A 13796-nucleotide genomic window follows, 5' to 3' on the forward strand; every position below is an offset into this window, starting at 1 on the left:
TAATTTTTTTTTTGTTCAAACTTAATTACGATTTTTCGGGAAATTTTAGCCCAATTTTGATATAAATACGTTAAGTTTTGGTTAACAAATAAGGAAGACATAAACGTTCAAAGTTGGCAAAATTCGCACTAGTGTGACTTATAAGGTGGCCCACTCCAAGTGTGACCTTTCAGGGTTACTTAATAATAATTTTCAAGTTACAGACACTGAAATTTAGTCATGTCTAAGTGAATTTCAACCATCTGCCACGAATTGACGACTATTTAGAGTATAAAAAGTTGAGATTAGTTCAAAATTATAATCAATTACAAAATTTAATAACTTGTATAAATACACAAAAAAAAGTCTTTTACTAGGCAAGCAGAACATCAACTACTCCATGTTTACATTTGAAATATGCTTTTTTGCCACATAGATGGCGAGATGTGTTTGGCGGGCTTTTTGATTTCGCCAATCGGGAGAGGTATTGCTAAAAATCATATTTATTTTTTTTTTTGTAAATGATCGCTTCGATTTGCAGAAGAAAATAAAAGACCACGCTTCATAAAATAGGGCGTTTCAAATGGGACCAATTTGTATCATTGCTATTCGGGAGGACAGTCCAGAAAAGCAGGTAGTTTTTGTTTGAGCAATAAATTAGAGGATTATCCGTCGCGCTCGGCAAAGAACCAAAAAATTCCACGGGGATTAAGTAATAAGTAAACGTCAAACTGGAATGATGGCCCACGCAAAAACGTGCTAACTGAATATACGGGGAGAGGTTGAAAATTAAATATAAAAAATTTATTAAATTTTAAAAAAGAAATGCTCTTTTATTTAAATTGTCAAACCATACCTGATGTAATTCTGAATCCTTTATCTATCTTTTTTTATGTATTATACATTCTGTTTATTCTATTTATTTATTTATTTTATTTATAAAACTGTAACGTCTAGACCACCTAATTATTGATTTCTTACTTCATCTAATTGTTTTCATTGGCTAAGTTTGTACTAATATGTTATGCTTATACTATTTTTCCATGATTTGAGTGGAAGAACAGGAGGAGACGTACTGCCTTCCATCTAAACTACATGTTTTCAAATAAAGATTGATACATTATGATATTCAAAAATGAAAGCTTCTAGGCTCGAGTAAAATTCGACCCTCCCTCGTATGCTGCGGTTCACCTAAAAAAATACGCTTCTGGTCGATTACACACTAACAAGTTGTTGCCGTTACAAACTTGCAAGTATATTAATTAATGTTGTTGTACTAATTGATTTGTTTGTTATTTATAGGCGTTAGGATCTCCATTTTAGGATTTCACCCACAGATATTTCGCATGAATTTCAAGTAGGTTTAATGAATTCACCGCGCATAATGGATATAGGTTAGTCGATGGTGAGAAACACATAAATATCGCTAAAGAAATAGGTGTCATATATTCTATAAATCAAGAAGGCGTTGGAGAATTGCGAAATTGTTGTCAAAAATGGAAATTTAATTTTTTTTCTAATAGATATATTATGAAAATTAAGGTATACCTACATTCTGTCAAAAAAGTATTCGGAGTTTGTCAATAAAACAAAATATATTCAATTAATCATCCATAATTATTTTGTCTCTTTCAAAGCAGGCTCCATTTGAGCCAATACATTTTTTCCAACGAACAACTTCTGACTTCTATTGACTCGAAACGTGTTCCACGAAGTGGTAATTTGAGTTTGAAAAAGAGGAAAATGGTAGCAGGGACCGTATCCGGTGAATACGGTGGCTGTTCGATGACATTCGTTGAGTTTTTGGTCAATGATTCATTCGCAATTATCGCTTTGTGTGATGTTCCTAGCGGGCAGCCGACCAGAGCACACGTGTTTTGTGAAAGTGTAGTGCAAGGAGCAAATTCTACCTGCCTTTATTAAGGCTACCTGGAAAGAATCCCTTTCTTTCCTTTTAATCACCGACCTAATCCCCGGCTTAAGCATAGACGCCGTCGGCATCTTTGTTACAGCACCTGTGCCGGGGTTATGCCCAGGTAAGTTTTTACTTATTTATCAGTTATTTGCATTACTTTAGAATACATTTCTTTAAAATTGCGACCCCCGACAAACAATATACCAGACAGACAAATACACCAAAAGACACGTACGCCCCCGTGAGGGGGCATCCCCACACGACTAACACTTACACACCTTCCCNGAAATCTCCGCCACATAAAATTAACAAAAATAAATTTAAAAAATAAAATATTTCAGTGTAATAATATTAGGTGATTTTTTGGGTAGCCTTAAGCCTCTTGTTTTTTTGCAACATTTTTTGTGTAGATTTTGAGAAAAGGCAGATGTTTATTGAAATCCCACTTTATTTACTGTAGAATGTGTATAATTTTTGCATGTTTTTAAAATGTATAGTTCCAGAGAAAAATAGTTTTAATTTTTTTGCAACTAAATGTAATATTTTTTACAATTTCAACCAACCTGCCTCAATTAAATAGACAATAATACTGATATATAGACTTTTAAATATAATACCATAAACTTAAATTCTCAATCTGATGCTGACTTTTGTTTAGCGTAATTTGGTCTGAATTGTATAAAATATTGAATTTAGTTGCAAATTTAGAAAAAATCACTCCTAAATCCATTTTTATCTGGAAAATGTAGAGTGACAAAAAACATCTTTGTTTTCTCAAAATCTTTGATGACAAAAATCAAAAAAAGGTATTTTTAGTGACCAGTACGTTTTTAACAAAAGCTTATATTCATATAAATAACTGTTCCAGCGCTCTATGTCCCAAGCATAATAACTACTGCAATGGTTTTTGATTCTTGTGCTGTGGATCGGTAATATAATCTGAATAAACGACCACCCTGTATAAGAAATCTTATTAATAATTATAAATTCATAAATGCACCCAACTGTGACACACTCTTCTCGATATATCTTGCAAAATCGAGCCGTACTTTACACAAGTCCGTTTTCTCCAGATTTTCTCCTTTTTTCTTTCCGTCACTTTCCATGCTCTGTTTTGTACAAAGTAGAAAAGCGGCGTGTGTTCGTTTTGAAAGTACCGTACGAGTTTTATTATTCGTGTTGGTACAAGCAGCCTCTGGCCGATCGTTTATGAGCGTAAATATTAATGACGCGCCTATATACACCGCTTGCTATAAGAGATATACGCGATTATAATTTTTTTATATATATAATAATATCACACATGAAATTTTAATTTGTTGATTCTCAGGCTTATAAAATGTTAAAAGTATAACATATATTCCTGGATTCGTTACTAAGAACACTATCCGGTGCAACTAAAATATACGGGGTTACTCAGAAATAAGTTTTGATTAAATTAATTTCATGTCAAACCGGATGTAAAAAATGAAGGTTTTTAATGTGATCCTATAATCGCCCTCTGCAAAGAATACAGGATATTTTTTATTGCCAACAATTATTTATTGCACTGAAAAAAGGGGTTATTTATTAAAAAAATTTTTTTTCAAAAAATTGTTTTATTGGGCCATACGTTCTTAATTGAAATTCAGTTGTTTTTCTTACTTCACGTTCTGATTCAGCATAAGTCTACATTTAGTTCCTTTTAAAAACAAGGAATGAATTGCTATAAAAAGAAAATTAAGGATAGTGCTGTACATTCAAATGAATATACATTATTGTATGTACGTGTCGCACCTATGGTTGTAAATAATCTCGTCTTTGAATGTGGGACACTGTGGGATGATGCTGGTACTGGGCGTGGATCTTAAACACCGAATATTTTGTAACACTGTCAGATTAAGGAGCAACATGATTTTTATTTAGTTGAGTTAGTAAATTATGTTCCGAGTTAAACAAACCATTATAAGCAAGAGATGATTGAGAAATTTGTAATATAACAGAACAGCAACTGCAAAATGTGTGTGGAAATATGTATAGGGGAGTAAATTTGAGCATAGCTATAGCAAATATGGCAATATGGGTTACTAAATTATGAATTTGAATTTACAGCGAAAAGCAATTGTTTGTAAATTAATATAGCTTTTTGATAGTGTTATTTAATCTATAATAATAAGTAAACTATGTTTATTTTACTCTGTATTTAAATAATCATCGTAAACTGTTATAGGTTCACATCACAATCATTTTGCTTGCATAGTAAAGATTTGTAATTTGTTCATTAACAACAGAAGTTTGATAGTTTCCCCCTTTTAATAAAGTTGAAAGCATTTCGACGGAAAAACAAGACTATGTTTCGGAAGTATTTAATACTAAATTATACAGGCTGTTACAAATTCGTTTCTCACTACAGGGATTTCGGAAACGGTAAGAGGTACGAAGTAGCTTAAATGGGGACAAAGTTGCGTAAACAGGGGACCAATATTACGCCTCTAAAAAATCAAGGCTAACATGATTAATTTTCGAAATATTTGACAAAAAACGAAATTTTGGAAATCCGTTTTTGTTTCATTTCAGCCTTGTTGAGGTGATATTGAAAAAAGAACAACACTTTCTCATTGCCACTTTTTGCCCTCTATCGAATGGCGTAATCAATTTTTGTATGTAACGTTTCGTCTCTCCAGGACCATCATCAACTTCATTTTTTTAAATACGACCCTAGAAATTTTATTACATTTTTTGCAAGCCTACATGACCCCCAATACTGTACTGCCGTACTGCCTCAGCCCGAATCAGATTCAGATGTTTTGTCCCGAAAAATTCATCTTCGGTGTATTCATTCCAAATTTATCTAAATTTTTTATTTAGATTTCTTTGTTTATTGAATTATCGTTCACTGTAAGTGTCGTTAGACCTTGTGGAATCTATCTAGTTATTTAAACTCTTATCACCACTTGTTACAATAAAATATTTATTATTATTAACTATTACCATCACTTGGTCATACATAACTCAATAAGTTGTTGCGTTAGAATTAAAACATTGTTACAATTTCAATTTTATTATGACAAATTAATTCTTAAAAATGCATATGAACAACCAAAACGCCAACTGAATATTATTCTTTAAAAAATTTCAGTAAATGTTCAAAAACATTTTCGTTTTGGCAAAGGTTAAAAATGAAGATCAGCGTAATATTATCGGAATTTATTATATCTGTAACTGCAACTGTGAAAGAGCATGTCAGATGTATTTGTATGAATATCCTGAAAAAAATAGATTAGAATTCGTTTGAATTTTGAGCACTCGAGAAGCCTAGAAATAACTATGGACACGGGAATGAAACTCGAATAATGTTTTATTTTAATGCGTGGTGGTAATAGTTTGAATAACTAGATGGATTTCACAAGATCTAACGACACTTAGGTACAGTGTACGATAATTCAATAAACAAAGAAATCTAAATAAATAATTTAGATAAATTTGGAACAAATATACTGAAGGTGAATTTTTCGAGACAAAACGTCTGAATTTGGTTAGGGCTGAGGCAGTACAGTATTGAGGGCCATGAAGGCTTTCAAAAAATGTAATAAAATTTCCAGGATCGTATTTAAAAAAATGAAGTTGATGATGGTCCTGGAGAGACGAAACGTTACATATAAAAATTGATTACGCCATTCGATAGAGGGCAAAAAGTGGGCATGAGAAAGTGTTCTTTTTTCAATATCACCTCAAACAAGGCTGAAATGAAACATAAACGGGTTTCCAAAATTTCAGTTTTTTTCAAATACTTATTTCTAAAGGTAATCATGTTAGCCTTGATTGTTAAGAGGCATAATGTTGGTCCCCCTGATCCTGATTACGCAACTTTGCCCACATTTAAGCTACTTCGTATCTCTTACCGTTTCCGAGATCCCTGTAGTGAGAAGCGAATTTGTAACAGTCTGTATTTTAAATGTTTACATCGTATTTAGTAGTACTTTTAAATTTTTTTATAATATTTTTTTTGTAGACTATTATTTATCGTTTAAGTGGATTTTATACTCTTTTGAAATTTTAAGAGCAAATAAATAAATATAATAAATAATACCCATATAAAAATATAAGAAAATATATAAAAACATTCTCATATGAAAATATTGGGAAGACAACAAATAGAGGGACTTCAATAATGACGCCACTAATCTATAAACAATAATTTTCATGTAAACCGTGATATTTTTTGTTAATAAATAATAATTGCAATTTTTATTACATGTCGTTTGACGAAATTAACTACTTCCCTTTTTCATATCGTTTATTCTGCAAATGTTTAGTAAAAGTTAACATCCATTTTTACGTATNGGCCTACACGAGATGAGGCAGGATAAAGAGGGATAATCCCCCTCGATCCCAAATCATTGAGGCCAATTTCTAGCCATAGAATAATGGCGCGGCGCGCTTTGTGTGATGGTGCATTATCGTGGTGCAAAATTCAAGAATTGCCCGTCCATAAATCCAGTACTTTGCGACGGATTCTCTCAAACGCCCCATAACACTCAGATAACATTCTTTGCTGACTGTTTCTCTATCCGGAAGGAATTCTGTGTGGGCAAGACCACGATTGTTAAACAAAACAACTTTGATTTTTGATCGACTGTGACGTGGTGCTTTTGTTTTCGACTCATTAGAAAAACGCCATTCCGAATTAGCTTGTTCAAGCATGTCCTTTTGAAAAAAATTCACCTCTGTTTCCTTCAGTTTATCGATTGTTTTCTTCAGTGGACGTTGAAGGAGGACCATAATGTGGCAAATCATCAACCACTTATTAATAATGCTTGAATGCATTGTACCACTCGTATGCTTGAATTATCGATAATAGTGAATTACCGTACATCCTAACGTTTTCAACGATTCAACACAATTCCGTTGATAGTACAAAATTTTAGGTAAATTCTTTGTTCAATAACATTATCCATAGTAAAAATCGGGGAACATACTTTAGGTGAGCTAACAACATTAACAGCTGTAAACAAACTACTTGACAAGCTTCGCGTCAGAGTAGGGTACAGTACAGTCCTACCAACTTGCCATCAAAAAAGAAATTTAAATCTACCTTATAGCTGTTTTACATGGACAATTTATTCATGAATAAATTCACGAAGTTCTTCATGAATTAATTCACGAATTTATTTGTAAACGGTTTGGTTTTACACTGCTATAAACTTCGTGAATTTCTTTGACACATGAATCAGCCCTACCAACAAATTCAAGAAGCAAATAAAAATGTCACCTTTCCATTCATAATTGTAATAGTACAACAGCGGAACCGTTTTCACACATATTCCAGATACATTGGAAAATTTTTGCAATAAGTGTTATCAGTTACCATTAAATTATTATTTTTAAAATTATGCAGTAGTAGCCACCAAAGTTTCCACCAAATACGGCATATTTCAATTTAAGACTTTGGAAAAAACTTTTTTCTTTATTAGTTTTTTTTTGTCTGGGTATCGAATATCATTAGCTAAAATTAAACAAATACATTTATTGAAAAATATGTAGAATTTTTAGGTAAGCTAACTAGAATTAATTAATAATACTGTCAAAATCGTCAAATTTTAGTGTAGTACATTTTGCTAATAAGTGTTTTCTCTCTTTCTCTCTTTGTTATATAATATAAAGAACAAATTATAACATACAGAAAAGAAATAACAGTTGTAGATAATACTTTTTTCTGTTTTTGTTTATATTTTGTAATGCTGTTTTGCATATACAGGCTGTTACAAATTCGCTTGTTACATTGTTACAATTTCAATTTTATTATGACAAATTAATTCTTAAAAATGCATATGAACAACCAAAACGCCAACTGAATATTATTCTTTAAAAAATTTCAGTAAATGTTCAAAAACATTTTCGTTTTGGCAAACATTCTCATATGAAAATATAGGGAAGACAACAAATAGAGGGACTTCAATAATGACGCCACTAATCTCCTATAAACAATAATTTTCATGTAAACCGTGATATTTTTTGTTAATAAATAATAATTGCAATTTTTATTACATGTCGTTTGACGAAATTAACTACTTCCCTTTTTCATATCGTTTATTCTGCAAATGTTTAGTAAAAGTTAACATCCATTTTTACGTATATACGTATTCTCTGATATTCCCAGATTTTTCAGATCGACACGCGCCCTGGCTTAAAACAAAGTTTGTGTGGCAGAAGGCGCCGCTCGCTATTACGAACGTCCTACGGATCGCGTTATAGCGTCCCTCCAACGAAACGAAACAATCGGTCATCGACCCCAAAACCGACGAACACCGCGTTACATCCGAATTACAGGATCCCTCTCGCCTGGCCGACAGGAACAACAAGCGCGATCCGGCGACGTGTAACGGCCCACGTGACCCGTAATAAATCTGCAGGGCCTGCAGAATCGCATAAAAACATAAATCGGTCAGACCGCTACTCGCCCCAAATTCGGAACGAAGCGGCGAGAGTCGAACGCCACCCAGCTGGAAGGAAACAAAACGGACAGGGACGGATCCAGGGGTGCCAAGTCAGGACGTCGACGGGGCCTGTTGAGGAAATTGAATATTAAAATGTTCATTGTTATGATTTGTCATGTATAAGTGTTAAGTAGCGAGAGTTAAACAGTTCCCAGGTATAAGTTAATTCATTTTTTAATATAATTTCTCACATTGGAAAAACATAGAAGAATGACATTTGGATCTCATCAAAATTACAATCTTTAACGGTTTATTCGACGCATCGATTGGCGAACACGTTTAAAAATGTCTGAATTCTGTCGAATTGTCGCACAAGACACGAATAAGAGAATGAAATCGAGAGGTTTTAAATCTGGCGACCGTGAAGGCTGTGCTCGTCCACTACCTATCCAGCGATTTGGAGATACAACATTCAAATACTGTCAAGCAACAAACTGAAATGGGTTGAAGTACCTTCGTGCAATAAAAAACATTTATTATCTTAACAAAATAGGGACTTCTTCAAGACAAACTGTCTTTATCTGCAATAAATTTCTCCAGTTCCAATGGTCCAATCAGAAAGTCTCCACAAATTCCTACTGGAGCTGACGAAGTTTTTCTGATATCACAAGTAGTTTTTCATTCATACATAATTGTTATGAAAATTCATTATGACGTCTGTAGAGAAGTCAGCCTCATCAGTAAAGAGCATGTGTGCTAAAAATCGAGGAGCGTGCCGTTTTCTTCTTCCATCCATGAACACAGAGCCACTATATGTGGAAAATTATTGGGTAATAGTAGTTGTACGCGTTGAAAGGGACAATTTTTAAAAATCCCCCAAACTGCTAAGTGCCAATATTTAATGTCTGCAATCTAATAAGATAATAATATTATATTATATATATATTACATTATATTATAATTATATTATATTATATATTATATATCTAATATATCTAATAATAACGGTCGATAGCCGCAAGGTTTAAGGCGTCAGTACTTAAATCGATGTGTCGATCTGCCCGGGTTTCGAATCTCGCGGCCGGTAGACCGTAGATTAGCTATGCTTGTACGGAGGATTGGCACCCTCTGTGCAGGTATGGTAGGGTGGAAGAATGTTGGCTTGGGTCAATGTGAGAGATTGACACCGGTTGGCATTTGACCACCCCCCTAATTAATGAGGTTTTCCAGGTTTCCCTCATTCCTGCACTGAATGGTGGTTAGGGCCTACCAACATAAGTCGTTCCTGGGCGCAAATGCGGCCTGCGTAATAATAATATGCCGCCTCCTCTCCCGCACAAGTCTCCGACTTCTGGGCTAATTCTCGTAGTTAGAATGAGGAGTAGAGATATTATTATTATTATTATTATTATTATTATTATTATTATTATTATTAATACTTTTGAATTCGTTAAGCACCTTTCAGTTGAGGAGCAACTTTTGACGGTTTCACTAAAAAGCTGACGTAAACGACTAAACATCGTATGATGCGGAATAACGCGATCTGGATATCGTTCTTCGTAAAAACTGCTGCTGCTAATGAGTTGCGGTAGCAAGACTACAAATGATTCTTAAAATTAACAATGCAGAAATTTTATATACGACTCCAAAAATATTCAATCCGGCCCTGCGAATTCCACGCCAAGGGGAGAGAAGTAATCAATCTTTGGTAGCACTGAACGTTTAATAATTTATAGCCCTGATTTCATGTGGATATAGAGATGATAGGGTTATTTAAAATGTATTATTTTTGGCAGGTTGCTTACTGGAAACGCCTGAGTTTTATATAACAGGCGAATAAGTGCTTTTTTTCCATCTAACATATTTATGAGTTACATCTTTGCTTTGATTTTTGAATAAAAATGTTTCCCTTTCTAATTTACGTTCTCATAATTATTACATATACCACACTTGTTTGCTAAGGCAGAACCTTATCTAAACCCCAACATAATTATTTATATTGCTTAGATGTGTGAGTAACGACATCATATCATCGAATAGGTCGAAAGATCGATCTAACAATTCCCCTAATAATTCATATATACGACTTAATTAAGATAAAATCGCGGAAATTGTCGGCACAAAATGAAATCTAAAAGTGACTCTGTCAAACAAACAAACGCGACGAAGTGTCGGATCAACTTTTTCACAAAGGTCAACAAAACTAAAATCAACTTGCTCTAGTTTGCTATCCGGGTGATGGCTACATGTGATGTTTGGATTGGATGTCGTTTTGCTCTTTTTGCCAACTCAGTGGATGTAGAGTTTTCAAAACTATTAGGTTCCGACTAAAATTGGTATCAAAACTGTATCTTATGTTGTTAAAATTTCGAGCGGCGAAATTATTATTACTGAAGGAACGTCAATTATTTTTCTGGATTTTTATTTTTAACAGCGTTTTATTAAATGTATGTTAGATGTACGTTTTATGTACAGCGACTTATACAGGGTCGGAAAGTCCCTATGGTTCATGGGCCGTTACGTGAGAGCGATAAAGTAAGTCATAGAAATCCGTGCGATAGAGAAGGATGGCTATAATGAAAGCGTCTCATAGTCACCGCCCGTTTCGTCCTTCCACAAATAAGATCCACTTCCACTTGTAATTCAGCGACCGGTGGTCATCTTTGTTTTCGTCGCTTGGCCTTTCTTTATTAGATGTCACTACTTATGCAATTTCGACGTCGGTATTCCATCCGTTAACAGAGGGCAGCATAACGCGTAACAAAGAAAACTTTTTACAGTAGCTAGTAGATACCTCTGTTTGTAAATCTAGTGACCTTGTTTCCCCTCCTGAGAAGTTATTCAAATGGGGTATAGTGCTCAGCTGCACTTAAATTTCATTTAGTTGTTATTTAAGTATACTTTTTAAAATGATTTGAAAATCCCAAGAAATAAAGCAAAATTCCCTATTTCCCCAATTCCAAAAAAATATGTAGATCTGGCATCACTCTTTCTAGGGCTGCACCTCACCTTAGACAAATTGTGCTGCACTCTGTTAACGGATTGTATTAACATATCGGAATACGAAGTCGAAATTGTATAAGTAGTGACATCTATTACAGAAAAGGCAAACGACGTGGATCTTATTTGTGGAAGGACGAAACGGGCGGTGAAAAATGGGGACTTGCCGAACCTGTATAACCACTTGTAAACAGAGTCAGCCGAACTACCAAAGGAGTCAGTGGTTCCAAAAATGTTTCCTCGCATTATTGTGGCATGTCAGTAGGATTAAAAAAATTCTATTGAGTTTTCGAACTTTATTTAATTCCTAAAGGCCACCATACACCTTCAGTTTGATACTAAAACTTACACTTAAGTGTGTGTGCAAACCATTACATCGACCGGATTTTCGCATTTGACTTTTAGCAGTTCCATTTCTTGAGTTATGCAAAATTTAGGCAAAATCACTCGATCTCGACTGTAATTAAAGTCTCATCCGAGCAATCGGGCGTGAGACGTACAAACGGCGCGCAGTTCAATCAGATCTTCGTAATTAGCGAGTCGTCGGCGTCAGGGCGGCGGCGTCGTTGACAATAAATGACTTCCCGGCAATTTCCAGTTGACGGGCGACTACCGATTTCGGCCAGCTTCCTCTGATCCGCCCAAGCGAACTGACCCGTTATCGGGAGCCGCGGATCTTTTAATCCCGCCGCCGGATATATTTCAATTCGTAGATCAGGAGTGGGATCCGCAAATCAGGAGTGGGATTCGCGAGAGCTGTCGGAGAGGCGATAATTAAAGACCTCGGAGTTGGAGGTTATGCAGCAAATCAGGCAGTCAGATAGAAGTTAGTTAAAAGATTTATTCACCGTTTGTACCCGTCTTTATACAGGGCGTCATAGTGTATTCGAGTTCGGGAAGTGATGGTAAACAGACTGCTCAAAATATGTAGGTACTGAGATTTGTATGAGGATATGCTCTAAACTGCTTCTTAAAGGAGCCAACATTTTAAAGAAAGTTTTTTTTATTTATTTTATTTGTCAGATAAGAAAATTGATCGTATTCCTTTCTACTAAAAAGATAAAATGCTGCCTTCAGGTAGATGTACAGGAAATGATTCTTTTTAAACTAAAAGCCTCTTCGTCCGTTTGCGAAAACAACTAACAAAACTGGAATCGAACGCCGCGATTTCCCGACACCTACACTGTGAATTGACGTTTCTTCATTAATCTTTCAACCAATATTTTACAAGTCTCGAAAGCTGTAGCCGAGGCGCGCGGGATTGAAGCCAGGACAGGATTGAAAATTGCGATGGGCTTTTTAACTCACCGTCTTGCGGCGTCACGGCGTCAATCATTTATTTGTTTTTCGCTTTTTTGTTTCACAACCTACCTCAATATATTGTCTGAAGTTACGTATTTGTGACACAGTTTACGTTTTTTTTCTTTATTTATTACTTTGCTACTATAGTCTGTTTGGAAATGAAAGAGAGTAATAAAACCCCGAGATAAGAACCGGCCATGGGCGTGGTAATATTTCGTTTCAGGTAATTATCGGGTAACACTAATGCTAAAAAAAATTGCAGGGACANTGACATAGCTACCCAAACACCAAGTTTAATAGGGTGCAGAGTTGTTTCACGCAAAATATTAGGGTTTTCTGTGTTCCAAGTGCGATAATTTTGGGAATTTACGTACCCACTTAAATAAAACCACGCTTCATCAGAAAAAAATGTTAGATCTAGAATATCGTCGTCATTCAGATTTTCGTTAAACCAATTACAGTATTGCACACGTTTTCCAAAATCTAACGAAAGCAGTTCCTGCACAACACTAACTTTATAAGGATGAAAATGCAACTTCTTTACTGCTTTATGGCATGATCCATATGATATTCCTAAAAACAATTTAGAAATAACGACACAAATTTTAGAATAAATATTTGTTATTACCTGTTTGAGCAGATAACCGACGTAGTAATTTAGTTGGACTAGCTCGTAAGCGTGTTTTCAACATCTTCCAAGACTTCCTCTGTAAGAATAGACGTTCTGCCTGGAGATTTTCCTCTACAAACACTTCCATTGTTATGGAAGCGTTCCACTAATCTCTTCACGTGTCGAAAAAATTTCATAATCATCAATTTCATCATTTGGAAATTGTTCTTGAAATTGTAAATGACACGAATTCATCGAATATTTCCAACCATTACCATTGTTTTGTCCACTACGAAAATAGGCCTCCAGAAGAAATTTATCATGTTCTACTGAAAATGCCACGTTAACCTAAATTAAAAAACCGATTAGGTTAGAGAACAACATACGCAATAAATTAATTACTCACGTATAATATCCACCTACTCTAACTGTAGTATTGAAAAATACTGTTTTATAATGTCGCAAAATATATCAGGTAACAACAAAATCTACAAAATAATATTCAAGCCAAAAAATCCGTGCGCCAATGAACAGAACGTCAAATTGTGAAATCGCCACAGAACACCATGAAATT

General features: G+C 34.6%; 1 protein-coding gene across 4 annotated transcripts in view; it reads right to left on the reverse strand.

Moving 5' to 3' along the window:
- LOC108904534 overlaps positions 1-13796 on the reverse strand; it is a 194314-nt gene that overhangs the window by 67722 nt on the left and 112796 nt on the right. The window lies entirely within an intron of this gene.

This window comes from Anoplophora glabripennis, unplaced genomic scaffold, assembly GCF_000390285.2.
Source record: "Anoplophora glabripennis isolate ALB-LARVAE unplaced genomic scaffold, Agla_2.0 scaffold112, whole genome shotgun sequence".
In the NCBI taxonomy this organism is placed as follows: Eukaryota; Metazoa; Arthropoda; class Insecta; order Coleoptera; family Cerambycidae; genus Anoplophora; species Anoplophora glabripennis.